We start from the raw sequence: 20,660 nt of genomic DNA, 5'->3' as shown, positions 1-20,660 counted from the left end.
ATTAGGGGTGATTCAATGGTGGTTTCGATAGCTAGGTCCAAGACTGACCAGGGAGCTATGGGAAATAGTGTTATCGTGCAGAGCGCGCGAGGGTCCCCCACGTGCCCAATAAAGTGTATAGAGGAATACTTAGCACTGAGGGCGGCTACATGGGGGGGGAGTTTGCTGATGCACAAGGATGGCACCCCACTGACGCGATTTCAGTTTCAGAGGGTGCTAGCACTGACAATCGCTGCTGCGGGCATGGACCCGTTCGATTTTGGGACCCATTCCTTTAGGATAGGGGCTGCCACTGAGGCTGCAGCCAGGGGTCAGAGTGCGGAGGAAGTAAAACAGTTGGGACGTTGGTCCTCGAATTGCTTCAAAAGGTATGTGCGATTGCACATGTTGTAGAGATCAATTGACATGCACTCACGCTTCTTGTCTTTTGTTTGAATTACAGTTTCGCGAGCCTGTCACGCGGGGCGGAATTTGCAGTCGACCCAGCACCAGGAGACCAGCGGTCAAGGATCACCGACTGGGGAGAGAGTGGTATGGGTCGTGGGCCACTCACATGTGAGGCGCGCCGGGGATGTATTCAAGGCAGGTGACGCGACTCACGCAGCTGGGGAATACGGGTACAGAGTGGCCTTCCATGTGAAGGGCGGGCTCTGTTTTGACCAATTCGGATCATTTTTTGAGGGTCTTTTAGGGCGGCAAAGGTCACCGCCATCTGTAGTCATAGTACACCTGGGGGGCAACGACTTGGTGACACTGGGTAGACGAGTGTTATTGGAACACATTTTGTCGGCTGTTAGCTGGTTGGCTAAAAGAGTCCCGGGGTGCACGATTGCCTGGTCCCACATGATTCCAAGGAAGGTATGGCGGGGGGGCCTTTCGGTGTCAGCACTGAACCATTCAGTGAAAAGGGTTAATAATAAAATTGGTAAATTGTTCCGCTCTTCGCAGTTACATAGCATTCCTCATGGGTGTATTCGGGGCGATCACATGTATCTGAACGATGGGGTTCACCTGTCCAGGGAGGGGAATGACTTACTCATAGGAGACTTCATAGCATGGCTAAGGGGTTTGAGGAAGCATGACCTTTAGGAGGAGTAGGGGGGACCGGATAGTCGGTCAACTATCCGGTCTGTGGCGGTAAGGTCATGATCGGTGAGCAGTAATTTCAAGGTCCCTAGAGGGGGGCGCCACCCAGAATGGATGGGAGCGCCCGGGGGGAGGCGGCCATTGGCCCCTTCCACGGGGAGGCGGCACCCACTAAGGATGGGTCGCCTAGGGGGAGACGGCCATAGGCCCCTCCCAGGGGGGGAGGCGGCTAGATGCCCCTCCTACTAATTTCCAGGGGGCCGGATATCCGCGACGGCGGATAGAGAGTGTGGGGATGAGGGGGGAGTCCACGCTGTCCTTCCTACAGATACCTCACACGGGAACTCGGACGACCTTTAAGATGGCGCCGAGTGGAAAGGAGGCCCCCACCATGAAAAGGGAAGTTACAGTTGGCAATGAGGGTAGAGTCCTCTGCGCATGCGCCACTCACACCGTGAGGGCGAGACTCTGGTAGTAGGGATCTGACACCGGTTAAGACCTTGCCGTTGGCCCTTAATGCTAGGATGTACAATTTTAATTTAGAATGTATGCATTTTCAGGATGTTAGACTAGGCTAGGAAACCTTTGTATTAGAGATCAGTTAAGGTTAGCCAAAGTACATGTCTTCATCGAAATGTAATAAATGTAAAATTGTACATACTGATGAAACTTTTATTTAATGTTTTAAATTTTGTTTCATATTTTAATAAATACGGCCGGGAGGGTGACTCCCTCCCGCCTTCTAAAAGTTCAAACCGGTGTCCGACTTCTCCCATCCTTGGGGATAGGTGTTGGGAGGGGGTGGCGGGCATCCCGGCCATATGGTCATTCACTTTGATAAATAGATTAACCTGTTGAGAAAGCATGAAAATGCACTCCTGACATGATTGTGATCATATTAGTTTCCAGGAAAGAAGCTTGAATAACTTATCTTTGTGTATAATTCAATGATGCCAAAAATGTATAAAAACATAGAAGATAGCTTTTAATTGAATGTTTCCTCACATATCTTCATGTAAAACTTTCAATATTGGAAATAATATTCGTGGTTAAACATTATTCTCTTGATTTCTCAAGAAAATCGATTGCTAATGTGCAATAATTAGGCACACTACAGGGACTGTTTTAGAATACCTGAGAAATCAGTAACTTTCTAAAACATGCATGAACTTCCCTTTTGAAATGCCATCAAATAGCTTAAACTAAAAACCTAAGCAGAACTTTGCTTAGGAAACTCCAGTTTGGTGTGTCCTGTCAATCTTAGTTGTAGGCCGGGGCGGTAAATTCCGTACCGTTCGCGGAATTTGTGGAATTTGGGTAATGTTGCGTTCCGCGGAGATCACGGAATTGCACAAAATTCTGCATTCCCCGACATTGCGAATTTTTTTGCTTGTTTGCGTTCTCAAAATGTGTGTTCGCGAGATATTTCCCCCCGAGCACGCAGATAGCAATTGCGAACAGCAAAAAAGCATAGCGAACAAGCAATTCAGCATGTTTGCAGAATTTCTGCATGTCCGCAGAGATTTGTTACCGTTTCGCGGAGATTTTCGTAACGCGAGTCCGTGAATCCCGCCCACCCCTAATTAGTTGTACAGAATTTTACCTGTGAATGTTCTTGAGGATAGATTTCAATATTTGAAAACCTAAAGCAGGAGACACTTAGCACCTATTTTATCTCTTATTTTGAGAAGGTGATATGGCATTGTCTCTGCTTCTTGAAGTTGGATTACCCTCAGCAGTTACAGGTATATAGGCAGCTAACACTGGCATTTAAAAACATCTTAATTTTGTGATTACTATTAATAATGGTACATCTATCAAAATATCCATAGTTTACATAGAAGATGCTCACCTGTGTATTCCGATAATACACTGTCTTTTCCAAGTACACCATTTCCACCCTCAGCATAGACTTTGAAGGTGTACAGGTTGCCAGGTATTACATTTGTGATGGACACATTTTCATATATTGTTGTTACATTTGATTCTGGATTTCCTAAAACTTGCACTAAATAGGAGCTTTTGTTGCCAGTCGGTGGTAGCCAGCTCAAAGAAATTGAATCAATGGTGATGTATGTCAAACTTAGACTGTTGGTTACATTGGGTACTGAAATAGAAAAATAGAACGTGAAGTATCACTCAGAGAACCTTTTACATATTTGTAAGAAATATTTTTTACACCAGACAAATTACAGAAAAACATGTAGAAGTTACCTTTCATTGGGAAGTATTGCCATGATAGATCTCTAACAGGGTGAGATAGTTCCTAACACTGCTGGCACATTGATTTTGTATTCAAAAATTGAGACTTGTACTAAAGAATATAAATTCCCAGAAGAGCAATAGAAATGTTTCCATTGACATGTCTTCAGTTATGATAACTTATTAATAACCCCCACATGTAAGCAACTGTAACTTAGTCTCATTAATTCTAGAAAATATTTCCCAAAATGTATAACTGATTCTGAGTTTAGGTACAGATGTAATTTATACATGCCAGACATTTAGCCTGCCTAGCCAAATAGCTCTTAATCAGAAATTATCTAATGTTGTGAAATCAAATGAGTACATATACATTGTTATTTCATGTATGATGAAATATTTTGATGAGATGGAATTTTTCGAATCAGTGATTGCAGATTGTTTCTAATGCTCTAGTTATTTTTGGAATGTCTATTCTTCTAAATCCCTTTATAGCTTGCAGTTTATGCACTTTATATGGCCTTCTATTTGTTCAAATGAACTTTTAGAATAATGAGTTAATGATTATATCCATTTTAACTAGTTTACATATATTTTTATCTTTGGTATCGGAGTGGGAATTATTTGATTTCAGATATGTCAGATCACTTACTCTGAAAATACCTTTTGCTAGTCTTTTAAAAAAATTACAACTCTGTCACTTTATAGCAGATTAACTGGTATTGATGTTTGTCTCATAAATTGGAATTATATGATTCTTCATTTTTACTGATTTTGCAGAAGACAGCATGCAATAACTCTTTTTATTCAACAGGAAGGGACAAAATACTATAGATAAGTTATTACGAATATATTTAAAATACATAGCTGTATTTAAATAATATTCCCACAGAAATCCTTTGTCTTATGTCATAATTAGAAGAATACATGGTATTTGCAGAAGTACCCCAGGTTTATATTTACACAAAAAAATGAAGCCAGTAAACAGTTGTTTCATTGAATGTAAATGTGCACTAACCCAATCTTATTTGGATTTAAATTCAAATAACCGCATATATGGAGATTCAAAGTGCACCCATGACTTTGTGTTCAGCAATTTTACAGCTAAAGAGGCATTCCCGCGAAAAGTATAATAACAAAATCAGTTTAGAACTTTTCTGCTGAGAAAACCAGCTTACCAAAAATAAATCTTTCTATTTCAACACAGTCAGCAGAAATAATAATTTAAAAGTAAAAACTCCAAAATTGGTGAGGGACCCATTTCAGTAAAGGGTGTTGCAGATGTGGATTACCTGACTGAGTTCAAATATATTAGCATGGAAGGTGTGTATGCATTTATGTGTTTGAAATTGAACAATATATTCCTACTCTCAGTCATTTGTGGTCATTCACTTTGATCAATAGATTAACCTGTTGAGAAAGCATGAAAATGCACTCCTGACATGATTGTGATCATATTAGTTTCCAGGAAAGAAGCTTGAATGACTTATCTTTGTGTATAATTCAATGATGCCAAAAATGTATAAAAACATAGAAGATAGCTTTTAATTGAGCTTTTCCTCACATATCTTCATGTAAAACTTTCAATATTGGAAATAATATTCGTGGTTAAACATTATTCTCTTGATTTCTCAAGAAAATCGATTGCTAATGTGCAATAATTTGGCACACTACAGGGACTATTTTAGAACACCTGAGAAATCAGTAACTTTCTAAAACATGCATGAACTTCCCTTTTGAAATGTCATCAAATAGTTTAAACTAAAAACCTAAGCAGAACTTTGCTTAAGAAACTCCAGTTTGGTGTGTCCTGTCAATCTTAGTTGTAGGCCGGGGCGGTAAATTCCGTAGCGTTTGCGGAATTTGTGGAATTTGGGTAACGTTGCGTTCCACAGAGATCACGGATTTGCACAAAATTCTGCGTTCCCCGACATTGCAAATTTTTTTGCTTGTTCGCGTTCTCAAAATGTGTGTTCGCAAGATATTTCCCCCCGAGCACGCAGACAGCAATTGCGAACAGCAAAAAAGCATAGCGAACAAGCAATTCAGCATGTTTGCAGAATTTCTGCATGTCCGCAGAGATTTTTTACCGTTTCGCGGAGATTTTCGTAACGCGAGTCCGAGAATCCCGACTCACCCATAATTAGTTGTACAGAATTTTAACTGTGAATGTTCTTGAGGATAGATTTCAATAATTGAAAACCTAAAGAGGGAGACACTTAGCACCTATTTTATCTCTTATTTTGAGAAGGTGATATGGCATTGTCTCTGCTTCTTGAAGTTGGATTACCCTCAGCAGTTACAGGTATATAGGCAGCTAACACTGGCATTTAAAAACATTTTAATTTTGTGATTACTATTAATAATGGTACATCTATCAAAATATCCATAGTTTACATAGAAGATGCTCACCTGTGTATTCCGATAATACACTGTCTTTTCCAAGTACACCATTTCCACACACAGCATAGACTTTGAAGGTGTACAGCTTGCCAGGTATTAAATTTGTGATGGACACATTTTCATATATTGTTGTTACATTTGATTCTGGATTTCCTAAAACTTGCACTAAATAGGAGCTTTTGTTGCCAGTCGGTGGTAGCCAGCTCAAAGAAATTGAATCAATGGTGATGTATGTCAAACTTAGACTGTTGGTTACATTGGGTACTGAAATAGAAAAATAGAACGTGAAGTATCACTCAGAGAACCTTTTACATATTTGTCAGAAATATTTTTTACACCAGACAAATTACAGAAAAACATGTAGAAGTTACCTGTCATTGGGAAGAATTGCCATGATAGATCTCTAATAGGGTGAGATAGTTCCTAGCACTTCTGGCACATTGATTTTGTATTCAAAAATTGAGACTTGTACTAAAGAATATAAATTCCCAGAAGAGCAATAAAAATGTTTCCAATGACATCTCTTCAGTTATGATAACTTAACCATAACCCCCACATGTAAGCAACTGTAACTTAATCTCATTAATTCTAGAAAATATTTCCCAAAATGTATAACTGATTCTGAATTTAGGTACAGATGTAATTTATACATGCCAGACATTTAGCCTGCCTAGCCAAATAGCTCTTAATCAGAAATTATCTAATGTTGTGAAATCAAATGAGTACATATACATTGTTATTTCATGTATGATGTAATATTTCGATGAGATGGAATTTTTCGAATCAGTGAGTGCAGATTGTTTCTAATGCTCTAGTTATTTTTGGAATGTCTATTCTACTAAATCCCTTTATAGCTTGCAGTTTAAGCACTTTATATGGCCTTCTATTTGTTCAAATGAACTTTTAGAATAATGAGTTAATGATTATATCCATTTTAACTAGTTTACATATATTTTGATTTTGGTATCGGAGTTGGAATTATTTGATTTCCGATATTTCAGATCACTTACTCTGAAAATACCTTTTGCTAGTCTTTTAAAAAAATTACAACTCTGTCACTTTATAGCAGATTAACTGGTATTGATGTTTTTCTCATATATTGGAATTATATGATTCTTCATTTTTACTGATTTTGCAGAAGACAGCATGCAATAACTCTTTTTATTCAACAGGAAGGGACAAAATACTATAGATAAGTTATTACGAATATATTTAAAATACATAGCTGTTTTTAAATAATATTCCCACAGAAATCCTTTGTCTTATGTCATAATTAAAAGAATACATGGTATTTGCAGAAGTACCCCAGGTTTATATTTACACAAAAAAATGAAGCCAGTTAACTGTTTTTTCATTGAATGTAAATGTGCACTAACCCAATCTTATTTGGATTTAAATTCAAATAACCGCATATATGGAGATTCAAAGTGCACCCATGACTTTGTGTTCAGCAAGTTTACAGCTAAAGAGGTATTCTCGCGAAAAGTATAATAACAAAATCAGTTTAGAACTTTTCTGCTGAGAAAACCAGCTTACCAAAAATAAATCTTTCTATTTCAACACAGTCAGCAGAAATAATAATTTAAAAGTAAAAACTCCAAAATTGGTGAGGGAACCATTTCACTAAAGGGGGTTGCAGATGTGGATTACCTGACTGAGTTCAAATATACTAACATGGAAGGTGTGTATGCATTTATGTGTTTGAAATTGAACAATATATTCCTACTCTCAGTAATTTGTGGTTATTCACTTTGATCAATAGATTCACCTGTTGAGAAAGCATGAAAATGCACTCCTGACATGATTGTGATCATATTAGTTTCCAGGAAAGAAGCTTGAATAACTTATCTTTGTGTATAATTCAATGATGCCAAAAATGTATAAAAACATAGATGATAGCTTTTATTGAGCTTTTCCCCATATATCTTCATGTAAAACTTTCAATATTGGAAATCATATTTGTGGTTAAACATTATTCTCTTGATTTCTCAAGAAAATCGATGGCTAATGTGCAATAATTAGGCACACTACAGGGACTATTTTAGAATACCTGAGAAATCAGTAACTTTCTAAAACATGCATGAACTTCCCTTTTGAAATGTCATCAAATAGTTTAAACTAAAAACCTAAGCAGAACTTTGCTTAAGAAACTCCAGTTTGGTGTGTCCTGTCAATCTTAGTTGTAGGCCGGGGCGGTAAATTCCGTACCGTTCGTGGAATTTGTGGAATTTGGGTAATGTTGCGTTCCGCGGAGATCACGGAATTGCACAAAATTCTGCGTTTCCCAACATTGCCAATTTTTTTGCTTGTTCGCGTTCTCAAAATGCGTGTTCGTGAGATATTTCCCCCGAGCACGCACACAGCAATTGCGAACAGCAAAAAAGCATCGCGAACAAGCAATTCAGCATGTTTGCAGAATTTCTGCATGTCCGCAGAGATTTTTTACCGTTTCGCGGAGATTTGCGTAAAGCGAGTCCGCGAATCCCGCCCACCCCTAATTAGTTGTACAGAATTTTACCTGTGAATGTTCATGAGGATAGATTTCAAAAATTGAAAACCTAAAGCAGGGGACACTTAGCACCTATTTTATCTATTATTTTGAGAAGGTGATATGGCATTGTCTCTGCTTCTTGAAGTTGGATTACCCTCAGCAGTTACAGGTATATAGGCAGCTAACACTTGCATTTAAAAACATTTTAATTTTGTGATTACTATTAATAATGGTACATCTATCAAAATATCCATAGTTTACATAGAAGATGCTCACCTGTGTATTCCGATAATACACTGTCTTTTCCAAGTACACCATTTCCACCCACAGCATAGACTTTGAAGGTGTACAGGTTGCCAGGTATTAAATTTGTGATGGACACATTTTCATATATTGTTGTTACATTTGATTCTGGATTTCCTAAAACTTGCACTAAATAGGAGCTTTTGTTGCCAGTCGGTGGTAGCCAGCTCAAAGAAATTGAATCAATGGTGATGTATGTCAAACTTAGACTGTTGGTTACATTGGGTACTGAAATAGAAAAATGTTTATGTTTATTATGTTTATGTTTATTAAAACTTTTGTAGTGCGCTCTGTTACCACGGGGTATCCTGGCGCGGTGAGTGAATTTTGAGAACAGAAGTACTGAAACAAAGTCAGGAAGAACTACAAGAGAGGGGCATTGAACAAGTGGGTCTTGAGATCTTTTTTAAACACAGCAATGGTTGGCGAGGCTCTGAGAGAAAGGGGGAGAGCATTCCAGGCAGAGGCTGCTTTAACTGAAATGGATTGGCCACCTATACGTGCATATTTGAATTTGGGGGTGGTTAAGAAACAGAGGTTAGCCGATCGAAGGGCACGGTTGGGAGTGTAGAATGAAAACCTTTTCTGCAGGTATGTTGGTCCCTGGCCATGGACTGCTCTGAATGCCAACACAAGAATTTTGAACAAAATTCGATGAGGTACTGGTAGCCAGTGCAAACTGCGTAAGTGGCTACGCACGCTAGATCTCCTTGGGAGGGAGAAAAGCAGACGAACTGCAGCGTTTTGTATCACCTGCAGGCGGTGAACCATGTACGCAGGTAGACCACTAAATAAGGCGTTGGCGTAGTCGAGCCGGGATAAAATCAGAGCTCGAAGGACAGACTCCTTGGCTGCCCTAGGCAGAAGAGGAAAGAATTTCCTCAGGGCACGCAGGGTGCCAAAGCAGATGCCGGTCAATTTTTTTATGTGATCAGCAAACTTTAGGTCTTGACCGAACCAGACCCCCAGGTTCTTAGCTGGGCCTCCCGTCACGCTGGGACAAGGCAGGTCCGAGGGCCAGATCTGGTCCTTGAAATTGTCAGGGAAAGGGCCGAAGAATAAGACCTCGGACTTGTCTTCATTGCACTTAAGTTGGACTTGTGCAAGCCACCTGAAGACTTCCGACAGACAATGTTGGACTGCTGATGGATCGGATACACCCTTAGGCCATGTGAATAGCAGCTGAGTATCATCAGCATATGCTATTATCTTGGCTCCCAGATGTTCCGCCAGATAGAGTAGCGGGGTCATATAAACGTTAAACAATAACGGGCTTAACGTAGAACCCTGCGGGACTCCAGTTGACAATCTCTTAGGGGCCGAAGAGTAGGGGGGCATCCAGACCTGTTGAGTTCTGTCACTCAGGAATGATGACAGCCAGTCAAGGGCCAGCCCGGAGACGCCAACAGCACGTAGTCTGTCAATCAGTAGGGCATGTGGGACCGTATCGAAGGCGGCAGAGAGGTCCAATAAAATCAGGACCGCTCTGCCACCTCCGTCCAGGCACTCACGGACAGCCTCCGATACCTCAACTAGAGCAGTCTCGGTACTGTAGGCAGCTCTGAATCCTGACTGAGAAGGATGTAGAGCGTGAGAAGACTCAATGAAGCTGTCCAGTTGTTTAAAGGCCACCTTTTCACACACCTTAGCCAGAGCTGGCAACAATGAGATGGGCCGATAGCTCGATGGTAGTGCTGGGTCTGAACCGGCCTTTTTTAATAAAGGGAGCAGCTTTGCCTCCTTCCAACTTCTCGGGATCCTGGCCGTGGAGAGGGAGAGGTTGATGATGTGCGTCACCTCTTGAGTAATGGTGTCCGTTATCCCGCCCAAAACCCTGGCAGGGCAAGGGTCTGAGGGAGAGCCAGATTTTAAAGCAGTCAGGATGTGCCGTATATCCAGTTCCGAGGCCGGAAGGAAGGCAACAAGTTGGTCCCGTTGACATAAACTGTCCAATCCAAGTAGGGCAGAAGGGGTCGTAAGGGACTTTTGAGCCATTTCTAAGTCCGATTGTATTTTTGCAATTTTGTCCGAAAAATAGCAGGACAGTTTTTCACACCATTGGGCGGAAGAAGGGAGCTGGGGTTGGGCAGCACAGGGAGATAGGAAGTTTTGGACAATTGAGAAGATCTCTTTGCTGTTGTTTTCCGCCTTCTCAATTCTGTCCGAAAAATACCTACTTTTAGCTGACTTGATCGCAGCATAGTAATCCATTTGGGCTGCTCGTAAAGCTTTCTTTGCGGCAGGCAGGTAGGCTTGTCCCCATGCTCGCTCTCATTTTTTGCAGACCAGCTTCTGTTCTCGCAGGGCATGCGTGAACCATGGTTGAGAGGGACGTGACCGCATTCGCCGGACGTCCCCCGCGTTAGTGGAGGTAGCGACACCATTCGCTATCCAGGAATTGAATGCGCCAACAGTCGCTTCTAGCTCCATTGTTGGGGCCGGACGGGTGTCGGCAAGGGACTCAGATAAAATAGAACGCGAAGTATCACTCAGAGAACCTTTTACATATTTGTCAGAAATATTTTTTACACCAGACAAATTACAGAAAAACATGTAGAAGTTACCTGTCATTGGGAAGAATTGCCATGATAGATTTCTAATAGGGTGAGATAGTTCCTAGCACTTCTGGCGCATTGATTTTGTATTCAAAAATTGAGACTTGTACTAAAGAATATAAATTCACAGAAGAGCAATAACAAAGTTTCCAATGACATCTCTTCAGTTATGATAACTTATTCATAACCCCCACATGTAAGCAACTGTAACTTAGTCTCATTAATTCTAGAAAATATTTCCCAAAATGTATAACTGATTCTGAATTTAGGTACAGATGTAATTTATACATGCCAGACATTTAGCCTGCCTAGCCAAATAGCTCTTAATCAGAAATTATCTAATGTTGTAAAATTAAATGAGTACATATACATTGTTATTTCATGTATGATGTAATATTTCGATGAGATGGAATTTTTCGAATCAGTGAGTGCAGATTGTTTCTAATGCTCTAGTTATTTTTGGAATGTCTATTCTACTAAATCCCTTTATAGCTTGCAGTTTATGCACTTTATATGGCCTTCTATTTGTTCAAATGAACTTTTAGAATAATGAGTTAATGATTATATCCATTTTAACTAGTTTACATATATTTTGATTTTGGTATCGGAGTGGGAATTATTTGATTTCAGATATTTCAGATTACTTACTCTGAAAATACCTTTTGCTAGTCTTTCAAAAAAATTACAACTCTGTCTCTATATAGGAGATTAATGGAAAGGGAAGACCACTCGGTCCCCCCGAACGTATGGCTGGGTGCCCCGATCTCCCTGCGAAACCATTTTGGGCGGGGGGGCGTGGTTCGGCTGGTATGCCCAAAGTGGCGTAGCCGGAGCGCGCCCTTTCCCGCCCATGAGGGGTTGTCCTAGACACCCGCCCGGAAGACCGCGCCCAGTAGGCGTACCCGAGGAGGGTCCCCGCCCTCCCGCAGATGGATAAATAGAGCGGGAATCCGAAGAAGCGTCCTCTTGTTCCTGTGCTCTGAAGGCTGCACCACTCGTTGCTCGTGAGCCCTCGACGGAACAAGCGGCAATTTTGAGAGCTTGTAATCTTGTTGTTTTTCTTTCAGTACCAGGAGTGCGAAGGATCTGGGACCTCGTCGATCGACTAGAGCAGATTACTCGAAGCTATGGCCGGCAAGAAAGCAGGAAAATGCACCGAGCTGGAGAAAGTTCTCCGCACCTTGTCGAACCGAATCGCGATCATGGACCGCAAATTGGGTAAGGTGGATTCAATCGGTCGAGGTTTGGCCGAGGTCAAGAAACAGTTAGCGGCACAGAACAATCCCTCGGGCCGTCCGAAGAAGGTGATAGGCCCGGCCTTGCCAGGGGTCGGCCTGGAGGGTAGGGGGAAACGTAGCAAGAGGAGGGCGGTTCCCGGGGATGATCAGGTCCCGGAGGTGCCCCCAGCAGCCCCATCACGCCGGCGGACAGCCCGGTACCGATTCCGGATATAGGCTTGCCAATTCCTGTGGTAATTACCCCGGTTAATGATGATCAAATGCCCCCAGAACTGGCCATCCAGTTAGCGGCAGTGTTGCCCAGGCTCAAGAAGAAAGCAGGGGGGGCAGTGGCTGCGGGGGATCCGGCCGAGGAAGCTAGACTAATAATCGAGCAGTTACGGCAGTCGAGAGAAGCCGGGACGGCGAATGTTCCTTTTGTCCCCCCACAGGTGGTGCCAGGAGTACCTACGGTTGGCCGGGAAAAGACAGCAGACACGACGGTTGAACCCGGTAAGCACCCATTGCCGATGGTAGGGGAAGGTTCAGTGCCTTCAAGGCGTGAAAGGGTGGCCCAGCACATCCCAGTGGCCACAAAGGAAATGATATGGGGTGACAAATATGTGAATATGTTTTCATTGTTGACCGACCATCGTGAGATGGAATATGCAAAGACCCAGAAAGATTTATGGCACCCCAGTGTATGGCGGGCCAAGATGGTGGAATTTAGGATCGACGAGACCGTTGCAAACTGGGTGAAGGCCTTCTCGATATTTACGGCAGTAATGGGGGAATGGAAGCCGGAAGTGATGACCGAATTGTCCTGTTACCAGAATAGGATTATGGATTTTTATACCATGTATGGGGGGGACGAGTGGAAAGGCTATGACATGCAATTCCTAAAAGCTAAAGAGTTTGATGCGACTTTGACCTGGGACTGCCTCGACACGGTTTCGTGGCACAAGCAGCTCTTGCCTGGTTTGGCGGTAACGTCCTCGCCGGGCGGGAGCGGGCCGGGGACAGTTCGCCAAAAGCCTGCGCTGCCCTTTCGAGCAGGCGCCAGTGGGGAATTTCAGCCCAAGACCGGTGGAAATGGCGGCAAGCGGGGGATTGTTGGGGCTTCAACAGAGGCAACTGTAACAGGCCCCAGGGAACATGTAGGTTCAGGCATGGGTGTGCGGGCTGTGGGAACTCTACACACCCGGAGAGTAGCTGTAGATCAAAGAACGGTGGAACGGGAGGAAAAGGGGGGTCCAAGCAGGAGTGAGGTGATGCTTGGGAAACGATTGCCTTCACCGGTCGACATCATGGCTCTGACTCCCTGGTTGAACAAATACCCTGATCATGTATCCGCCGGGGTTTTGAGGAATGGATTCCTATATGGCTTCAACATCCCGGCGGGAGATTTTCGGGGGGACTCCTTTTGTAAAAATCAGTTATCTGTCCAACACAACACAGACGTAGCAGCAAAGAAGATTTCCAAAGAAGTCAGCTTGGGGCGGGTGGCGGGGCCTTTTCCATGCCCGCCGGTGGCGGATTTCGTGTGTTCACCGCTAGGAGTGGTTCCAAAGAAAGACCCAGGGGAGTTTAGACTCATTCACAACCTGTCGGCTCCAAGGGGCTCCTCAGTGAATGAAGCCATTGATCCGGATGTTTGTTCGGTTCGGTACGCATCGTTTGACGATGCCGTTGCCCTATTGAATCATCTGGGCCCTGGAGCGCTGATGGCGAAATCGGACATCGAATCGGCATTCAGGTTGCTCCCGGTACACCCGCGGGATCAGCGCTTGCTAGGTTTTGCGTTCCTAGGGAGTTATTACATGGATAAGTGCATGCCTATGGGTTGCTCCATTTCTTGTGCTTATTTTGAGAGGTTCAGCTGTTTTTTAGAGTGGGCATTCACCGAGGCCACAGGGCATAGGTACGTAATGCACTATCTAGATGACTTCCTGTTCTTAGGACCGGCCGGCAATACAAAATGTGCACAGGCGCTGCAGGACTTCTGCATCCTCATGCGGGAGTTCGGAGTCCCATTGGCACCAGGTAAGACGGCGGGGCCATCTGCTTCACTGGAGTTTCTGGGAATTGAGCTTGATTCTGTGGAAGGATGTTTCCGTTTACCAATGGAAACGGTGGCCAAGTTTAGGGCTTCTTTAACACAATGCCTGAACAAGGAGAAAGTGACCCTGCACCAGTTACAGCAAACAGTGGGTCAGCTCAACTTTTCCTTAAGAGTGATACCGATGGCCCGCCCCTTCTCACGCTCTATTGCACAAGCTATGGTAGGCCTCAAGGAGGGACACCACCGTACGAGACTGTCGGCAGAGGTTCGCCAGGATATGCGCATTTGGTTGGCATTTCTGGCGGACTTCAACGGTCGAGTAGTGTGGAACAAACCCCCAGCATCGTTGGACGAACTGGGTTTGTGGACCGATTCAGCTGGGAGCGTGGGATTTGGCGCCATCTTTTGTAATCAATGGTCAGCGCAAGTATGGCCAACGTGGTGGCACTCCAGCGGCCTGACAGGTAACATTGGGTTTTTGGAGCTGTTTCCCATTTGGGTTGCTCTGATGGCATGGCCAGACGACTTTAGGGACCGCTCAGTGGTGTTTTGGTCTGACAATATGACTGTGGTTGAGTGCATTAATCAGCAGGCAGCCCGCTGCAAGTGGATCTTGAGATTGTTAAAAGAAATTGTTTTACATTGCATGAAATTGAATGTACAGTTCAGGGCAAAACATGTGCCGGGTGTACTGAATAATGCAGCTGATGCACTCTCTCGTTCACACATGCAGGCTTTCAGGGGCTATCTACCCACAGTGGACCTAGTGGCGGCACCGTTCCCCAAAGCGCTATGGCTAATCGGTGCCCCGGATTACAAGACCTCGTGGCAGCCAGCTTAGCTCCCAGGACAAGGAAGGCTTACGAAGGAGCGTTTCGTTCCTACTGCACATTTTTGGGTCCGGCAGGGAGACAGAGCTGGGGTCAGGAGGAATCCTTCCTGGGGTTCCTGGTAGCGCTGCATAGAGAAGGCCGATCAGCGGCAACTGCCAACTGACATAGGGCGGCCATTTCGTTCATGGCACAGCTACACGGCATAAGGGACCCGACGGGTTCCTTTTTAGTCAGGAAGGCGCTTCGCGGCTGGCAACGCCTCGAGGGTCGCAAACAAGATACGAGGTGCCCGATTGGCTTGGAAAGATTGTCTCTGCTTTTAGCAAAGCTGGAAGAGACGTGCTCCTCCCCTTCCGAAGCAGTCCTGTTCAGAGCAGCTTTCGCCTTGGCATTCCATGGGGCTATGCGGGTAAGCGAATTCGTGGTGAGGAACAAGAAGGATATGGAGGTAGGCTTGTGCAGGGATCACGTAAGAATAAGGGGTAATTCGATGCTAATCTCGATAGCCAGGTCCAAGACAGACCAGGGAGCTATGGGAGATAGTGTTGTTGTGCAGCGCGCACGAGGGTCCCCCACTTGTCCGATAAAGTGTTTAGAATAATACTTGGCACAGAGGACGGCTACATGGGGAGGGAGCCTGCTTAGGCACAATGATGGCACCCCTCTGACGAGATTTCAGTTTCAGAAGGTGCTAGCACTTACAATCGCTGCCGCGGGCATGGACCCGTGCGATTTTGGGACCCACTCATTTAGGATAGGGGCTGCTACTGAGGCTACGGCCCGGGGTCAGGGTGCGGAGGAAGTGAAACAGCTGGGCCGTTGGTCCTCGAATTGCTTCAAAAGGTATGTGCGATTGCACATGTTGTAAAGGCCAATTGACATGCACTCACGCTTCTTGTCTTTTGTTTGAATTACAGTTTCGCAAGCCTGTCACGCGGGGCGGAATTGGGAGTCGACCCAACATCAGGAGACCAGCGGTCGAGGATCACCGACTGGAGAGCGAGTGGTATGGGTCTTGGGCCACTCATATGTGAGGCGCGCCGGGGATGTATTCAAGGCAGGTGACGCGATTCACGCATCTGGGGAATACGGGTACAGAGTGACCTTCCATGGGAAGGGTGGCCTCTGTTTTGACCAATTTCAATCGTTTCTGGAGGGTTTTTTAGGGCGGCAAAGATCACCGCCATCTGTAATCATAGTACACCTGGGGGGCAATGACTTAGTGAAGCTGGGAAGACGAATGTTATTAGAACAGATTCTGTCGGCAGTTAGCTGGTTGGCTAAGAGACTCCCGGGGTGCACGATTGCCTGGTCCCACATGATCCCCAGGACGGTTTGGCGGGGGGGTCTCTCAGTGTCAGCGTTGAAACACTCGGTGAAGAGAGTCAACAATAAAATTGGTAAATTGTTTCGCTCCGCGCAGTTGCATAGCATTCCCCACGGGTGTATTTGGGGTGATCACATGTATCTGAATGATGGGGTTCACCTGTCCAGGGAGAGGAATGATTTACTCATAGGAGACTGCATAGCATGGCTAAGGGGTTTGAGGAAGCATGACCTTTAGGAGGAGTGGGGGGGCCAGATAGTCGGTCAACTATCCGGCCTGTGGCGGTAAGGTCATGATCGGTGAGCAGTAATTTCAAGGTCCCTAGAGGGGGGCGCCACCCAGAATGGATGGGGGTGCCCGGGGGGAGGCGGCCATTGGCCCCTTCCACGGGGAGGCGGCACCCACTAAGGATGGGTCGCCTAGGGGGAGACGGCCATAGGCCCCTCCCAGGGGGGAGACGGCTAGATGGCCCTCCTACGAATTTCCCGGGGGCCGGATATCCGCTCCGGCGGAAGAGAGTGTGGGGATGTGGGGGAGTTCACGCTGTCCTTCCTACAGATACCTCACACGGGAACTCGGACGACCTTTAAGATGGCGTCGAGTGAAAGGGGGCCCCGACGACAAGGGAAGTTACAGTTGGCAATGAGGGTAAAGTCCTCTGCGCATGCGCCACTCACACCGTGAGGGCGGGATTTTGGTAGTAGGGATCTGACACCGGTTAAGACCTTGCCCTTGGCCCTTAATGCTAGGATGTACAATTTTAATTTAGAATGTATGCATTTTCAGGATGCTAGACTCGGCTAGGAAACCTTTGTATTAGAGATCTGTTAAGGTTAGCCAAAGAACATGTCTTCATCAAAATGTAATGAAAGTAAAATTGTACATAATTCACAAAACGTTTTAATTTAATGTTTTAAATTTTGTTTCATATTTTAAGAAATACGGCCGAGGGGGTAACTCCCCCCCGCCTTCCAAAAGTTCAAACCTGTGTCTGTCTCCTCCCATTGGGGAATTGGTGTTGGGAGGGGTGGCGGGCATCCCGGCCATATGGAAAGGGAAGACCACTCGGACCCCCCGAACGTATGGATGGGTGCCCCGATCCCCCCGGGAAACCATTTTGGGCGGGGGGCGTGGTTCGGCTGGTATGCCCAAAGTGGCGTAGCCGGAGCGCGCCCTTTCCCACCCAGGAGGGGTTGTTCTAGACACCCGCCCAGAAGACCGCGCTCAGTAGGCGTACCCGAGGAGGGTCCCCGCCCTCCCGCAGACGGATAAATAGAGCGGGAATCCGAAGAAGCGTCCTCTTGTTCCTGTGCTCTGAAGGCTGCACCACTCGTTGCTCGTGAGCCCTCGACGGAACAAGCGGCAATTTTGACCCACCCACCAGCCCCTATTGCAATGTTTGTTTGAATAAAGTAATAGTGGATGATATCAGATTGTATTAAAGAGATGCAGTCACGTTTTCAGTATTTATGTATGCCTTGGATTAAAAAGATGTGTATAGGCCTTTTTTCCTTTGTAGAAAAGTAAAGGAGTGTTTTACGTAATAAAATTGTCTTCTGCTTTAGGACTTTTTCCCTTTGTAGAAATGTAAAGTTGATGATTCGTCAAGGCTGTGTCAGATAAGGCGAATTTTTTCTTCTCTTAGTAGGTAAAACAAATGTCGTATTTATTTTTTGGTCGGGCGATAAGGTAATGATCGGTGAGCAGTAATTTCAAGGTCCCTAGAGGGGGGCGCCACCCAGAATGGATGGGAGCGCCCGGGGGAGGCGGCCATTGGCCCCTTCTACGGGGAGGCGGCACCCACTAAAGATGGTTCGCCTAGGGGGAGACGGCCATAGGCCCCTCCCAGGGGGGGAGACGGCTAGATGCCCCTCCTACGAATTTTCCGGGGGCCGGATATCCGCTCCGGCGGAAGAGAGTGTGGGGATGGGGGGGAGTTCACGCTGTCATTCCTACAGATACCTCACACGGGAACTCGGACGACCTTTAAGATGGCGTTGAGTGAAAGGGGGCCCCCACGACCAGGGAAGTTACAGTTGGCAATGAGGGTAAAGTCCTCTGCGCATGCGCCACTCACAGCGTGAGGGCGGGATTTTGGTAGTAGGGATCTGACACCGGTTAAGACCTTGCCGTTGGCCCTTAATGCTAGGATGTACAATTTTAATTTAGAATGTATGCATTTTCAGGATGCTAGACTCGGCTAGGAAACCTTTGTATTAGAGATCTGTTAAGGTTAGCCAAAGAACATGTCTTCATCAAAATGTAATGAAAGTAAAATTGTACATAATTCATTAAACGTTTTAATTTAATGTTTGAAATTTTGTTTCATATTTTAATAAATACGGCCGGGGGGTAACTCCCCCCCGCCTTCCAAAAGTTCAAACCTGTGTCTGTCTCCTCCCATTGGGGAATTGGTGTTGGGAGGGGGTGGCGGGCATCCCGGCCATACTGGTATTGATGTTTGTCTCATAAATTGGAATTATATGATTCTTCATTTTTACTGATTTCGCAGAAGACAGCATGCAATAACTCTTTTCATTCAACAGGAAGGGACAAAATACTATAGATAAGTTATTACGAATATATTTAAAATACATAGCAGTATTTAAATAATATTCCCACAGAAATCCTTTGTCTTATGTCATAATTAGAAGAATACATGGTATTTGCAAAAGTACCCCAGGTTTATATTTACACATAAAAATAAAACCAGTAAACTGTTTTTTCATTGAATGTAAATGTGCACTAACCCAATCTTATTTGGATTTAAATTCAAATAACCGTATATATGGAGATTCAAAGTGCACCCATGACTTTGTGTTCAGCAATTTTACAGCTAAGAGGTATTCTCGCGAAAAGTATAATAACAAACTAATTTTAGAACTTTTCTGCTGAGAAAACCAGCTTACCAAAAATAAATCTTTCTATTTCAACACAGTCAGCAGAAATAATAATTTAAAAGTAAAAACTCCAAAATTGGTGAGGGAACCATTTCAGTAAAGGGGTTGCAGATGTGGATTACCTGACTGAGTTCAAATATACTAGCATGGAAGGTGTGTATGCATTTATGTGTTTGAAATTGAACAATATATTCCTACTTTCAGTCATGTGTGGTCATTCACTTAGATCAATAGATTCACCTGTTGAGAAAGCATGAAAATGCACTCCTGACATGATTGTGATCACATTAGTTTCCAGGAAAGAAGCTTAAATAACATATCTTTGTGTATAATTCAATGATGCCAAAAATTTATAAAAACATAGAAGATAGCTTTTAATTGAGCTTTTCCTCACATATCTTCATGTAAAACTTTCAATATAGGAAATATTATTTGTGGTTAAACATTATTCTCTTGATTTCTCCAGAAAATCGATTTGCTAATGTGCAATAATCAGGCACACTACAGGGACTATTTTAGAATACCTGAGAAATCAGTAACTTTCTAAAACATGCATGAACTTCTCTTTTGAAATGCCATCAAATAGCTTAAACTAAAAACCTAAGCAGAACTTTGCTTAAGAAACTCCAGTTTGGTGTGTCCTGTCAATCTTAGTGGTAGGCTGGGGCGGTAAATTCCATACCGTTCGCGGAATTTGTCGAATTTGTGAAATTTTGCGTTCCGCGGAGATCGCGGAATTGCACAAAATTCTGCGTTCCCTGACATTGCGAAATTTTTTGCTTGTTCGCGTTCTCAAAATGTGTGTTTACGAGATATTTCCCCCGAGCACGCAAACAGCAATTGCGAATAGCAAAAAAGCATCGCGAACAAGCAGTTCAGCATGTTCGCAGAATTTCTGCATGTCCGCAGAGATTTTTTACTGTTTTGCGGAGATTTGCTTAACGCGATTACGCGAATTCCGCCCACCCCTAATTAGTTGTACAGAATTTTAACTGTGAATGTTCTTGAGGATAGATTTCAAAAATTGAAAACCTCAAAGCAGGAGACACTTAGCACCTATTTTATCTCTTATTTTGAGAAGGTGATATGGCATTGTCTCTGCTTCTTGAAGTTGGATTACCCTCAGCAGTTACAGGTATATAGGCAGCTAAGACTGGCAGTTAAAAACATTTTAATTTTGTGATTACTATTAATAATGGTACATCTATCAAAATATCCATAGTTTACATAGAAGATGCTCACCTGTGTATTCCGATAATGCACTGTCTTTTCCAAGTGCAC

The sequence above is a fragment of the Lissotriton vulgaris genome, chromosome 11, assembly GCF_964263255.1.
Source record: "Lissotriton vulgaris chromosome 11, aLisVul1.2, whole genome shotgun sequence".
NCBI classification, from domain to species: Eukaryota; Metazoa; Chordata; class Amphibia; order Caudata; family Salamandridae; genus Lissotriton; species Lissotriton vulgaris.
The sequence above is the reverse complement of the archived record's forward strand: the minus strand, read 5'-3'. Positions refer to the sequence as shown.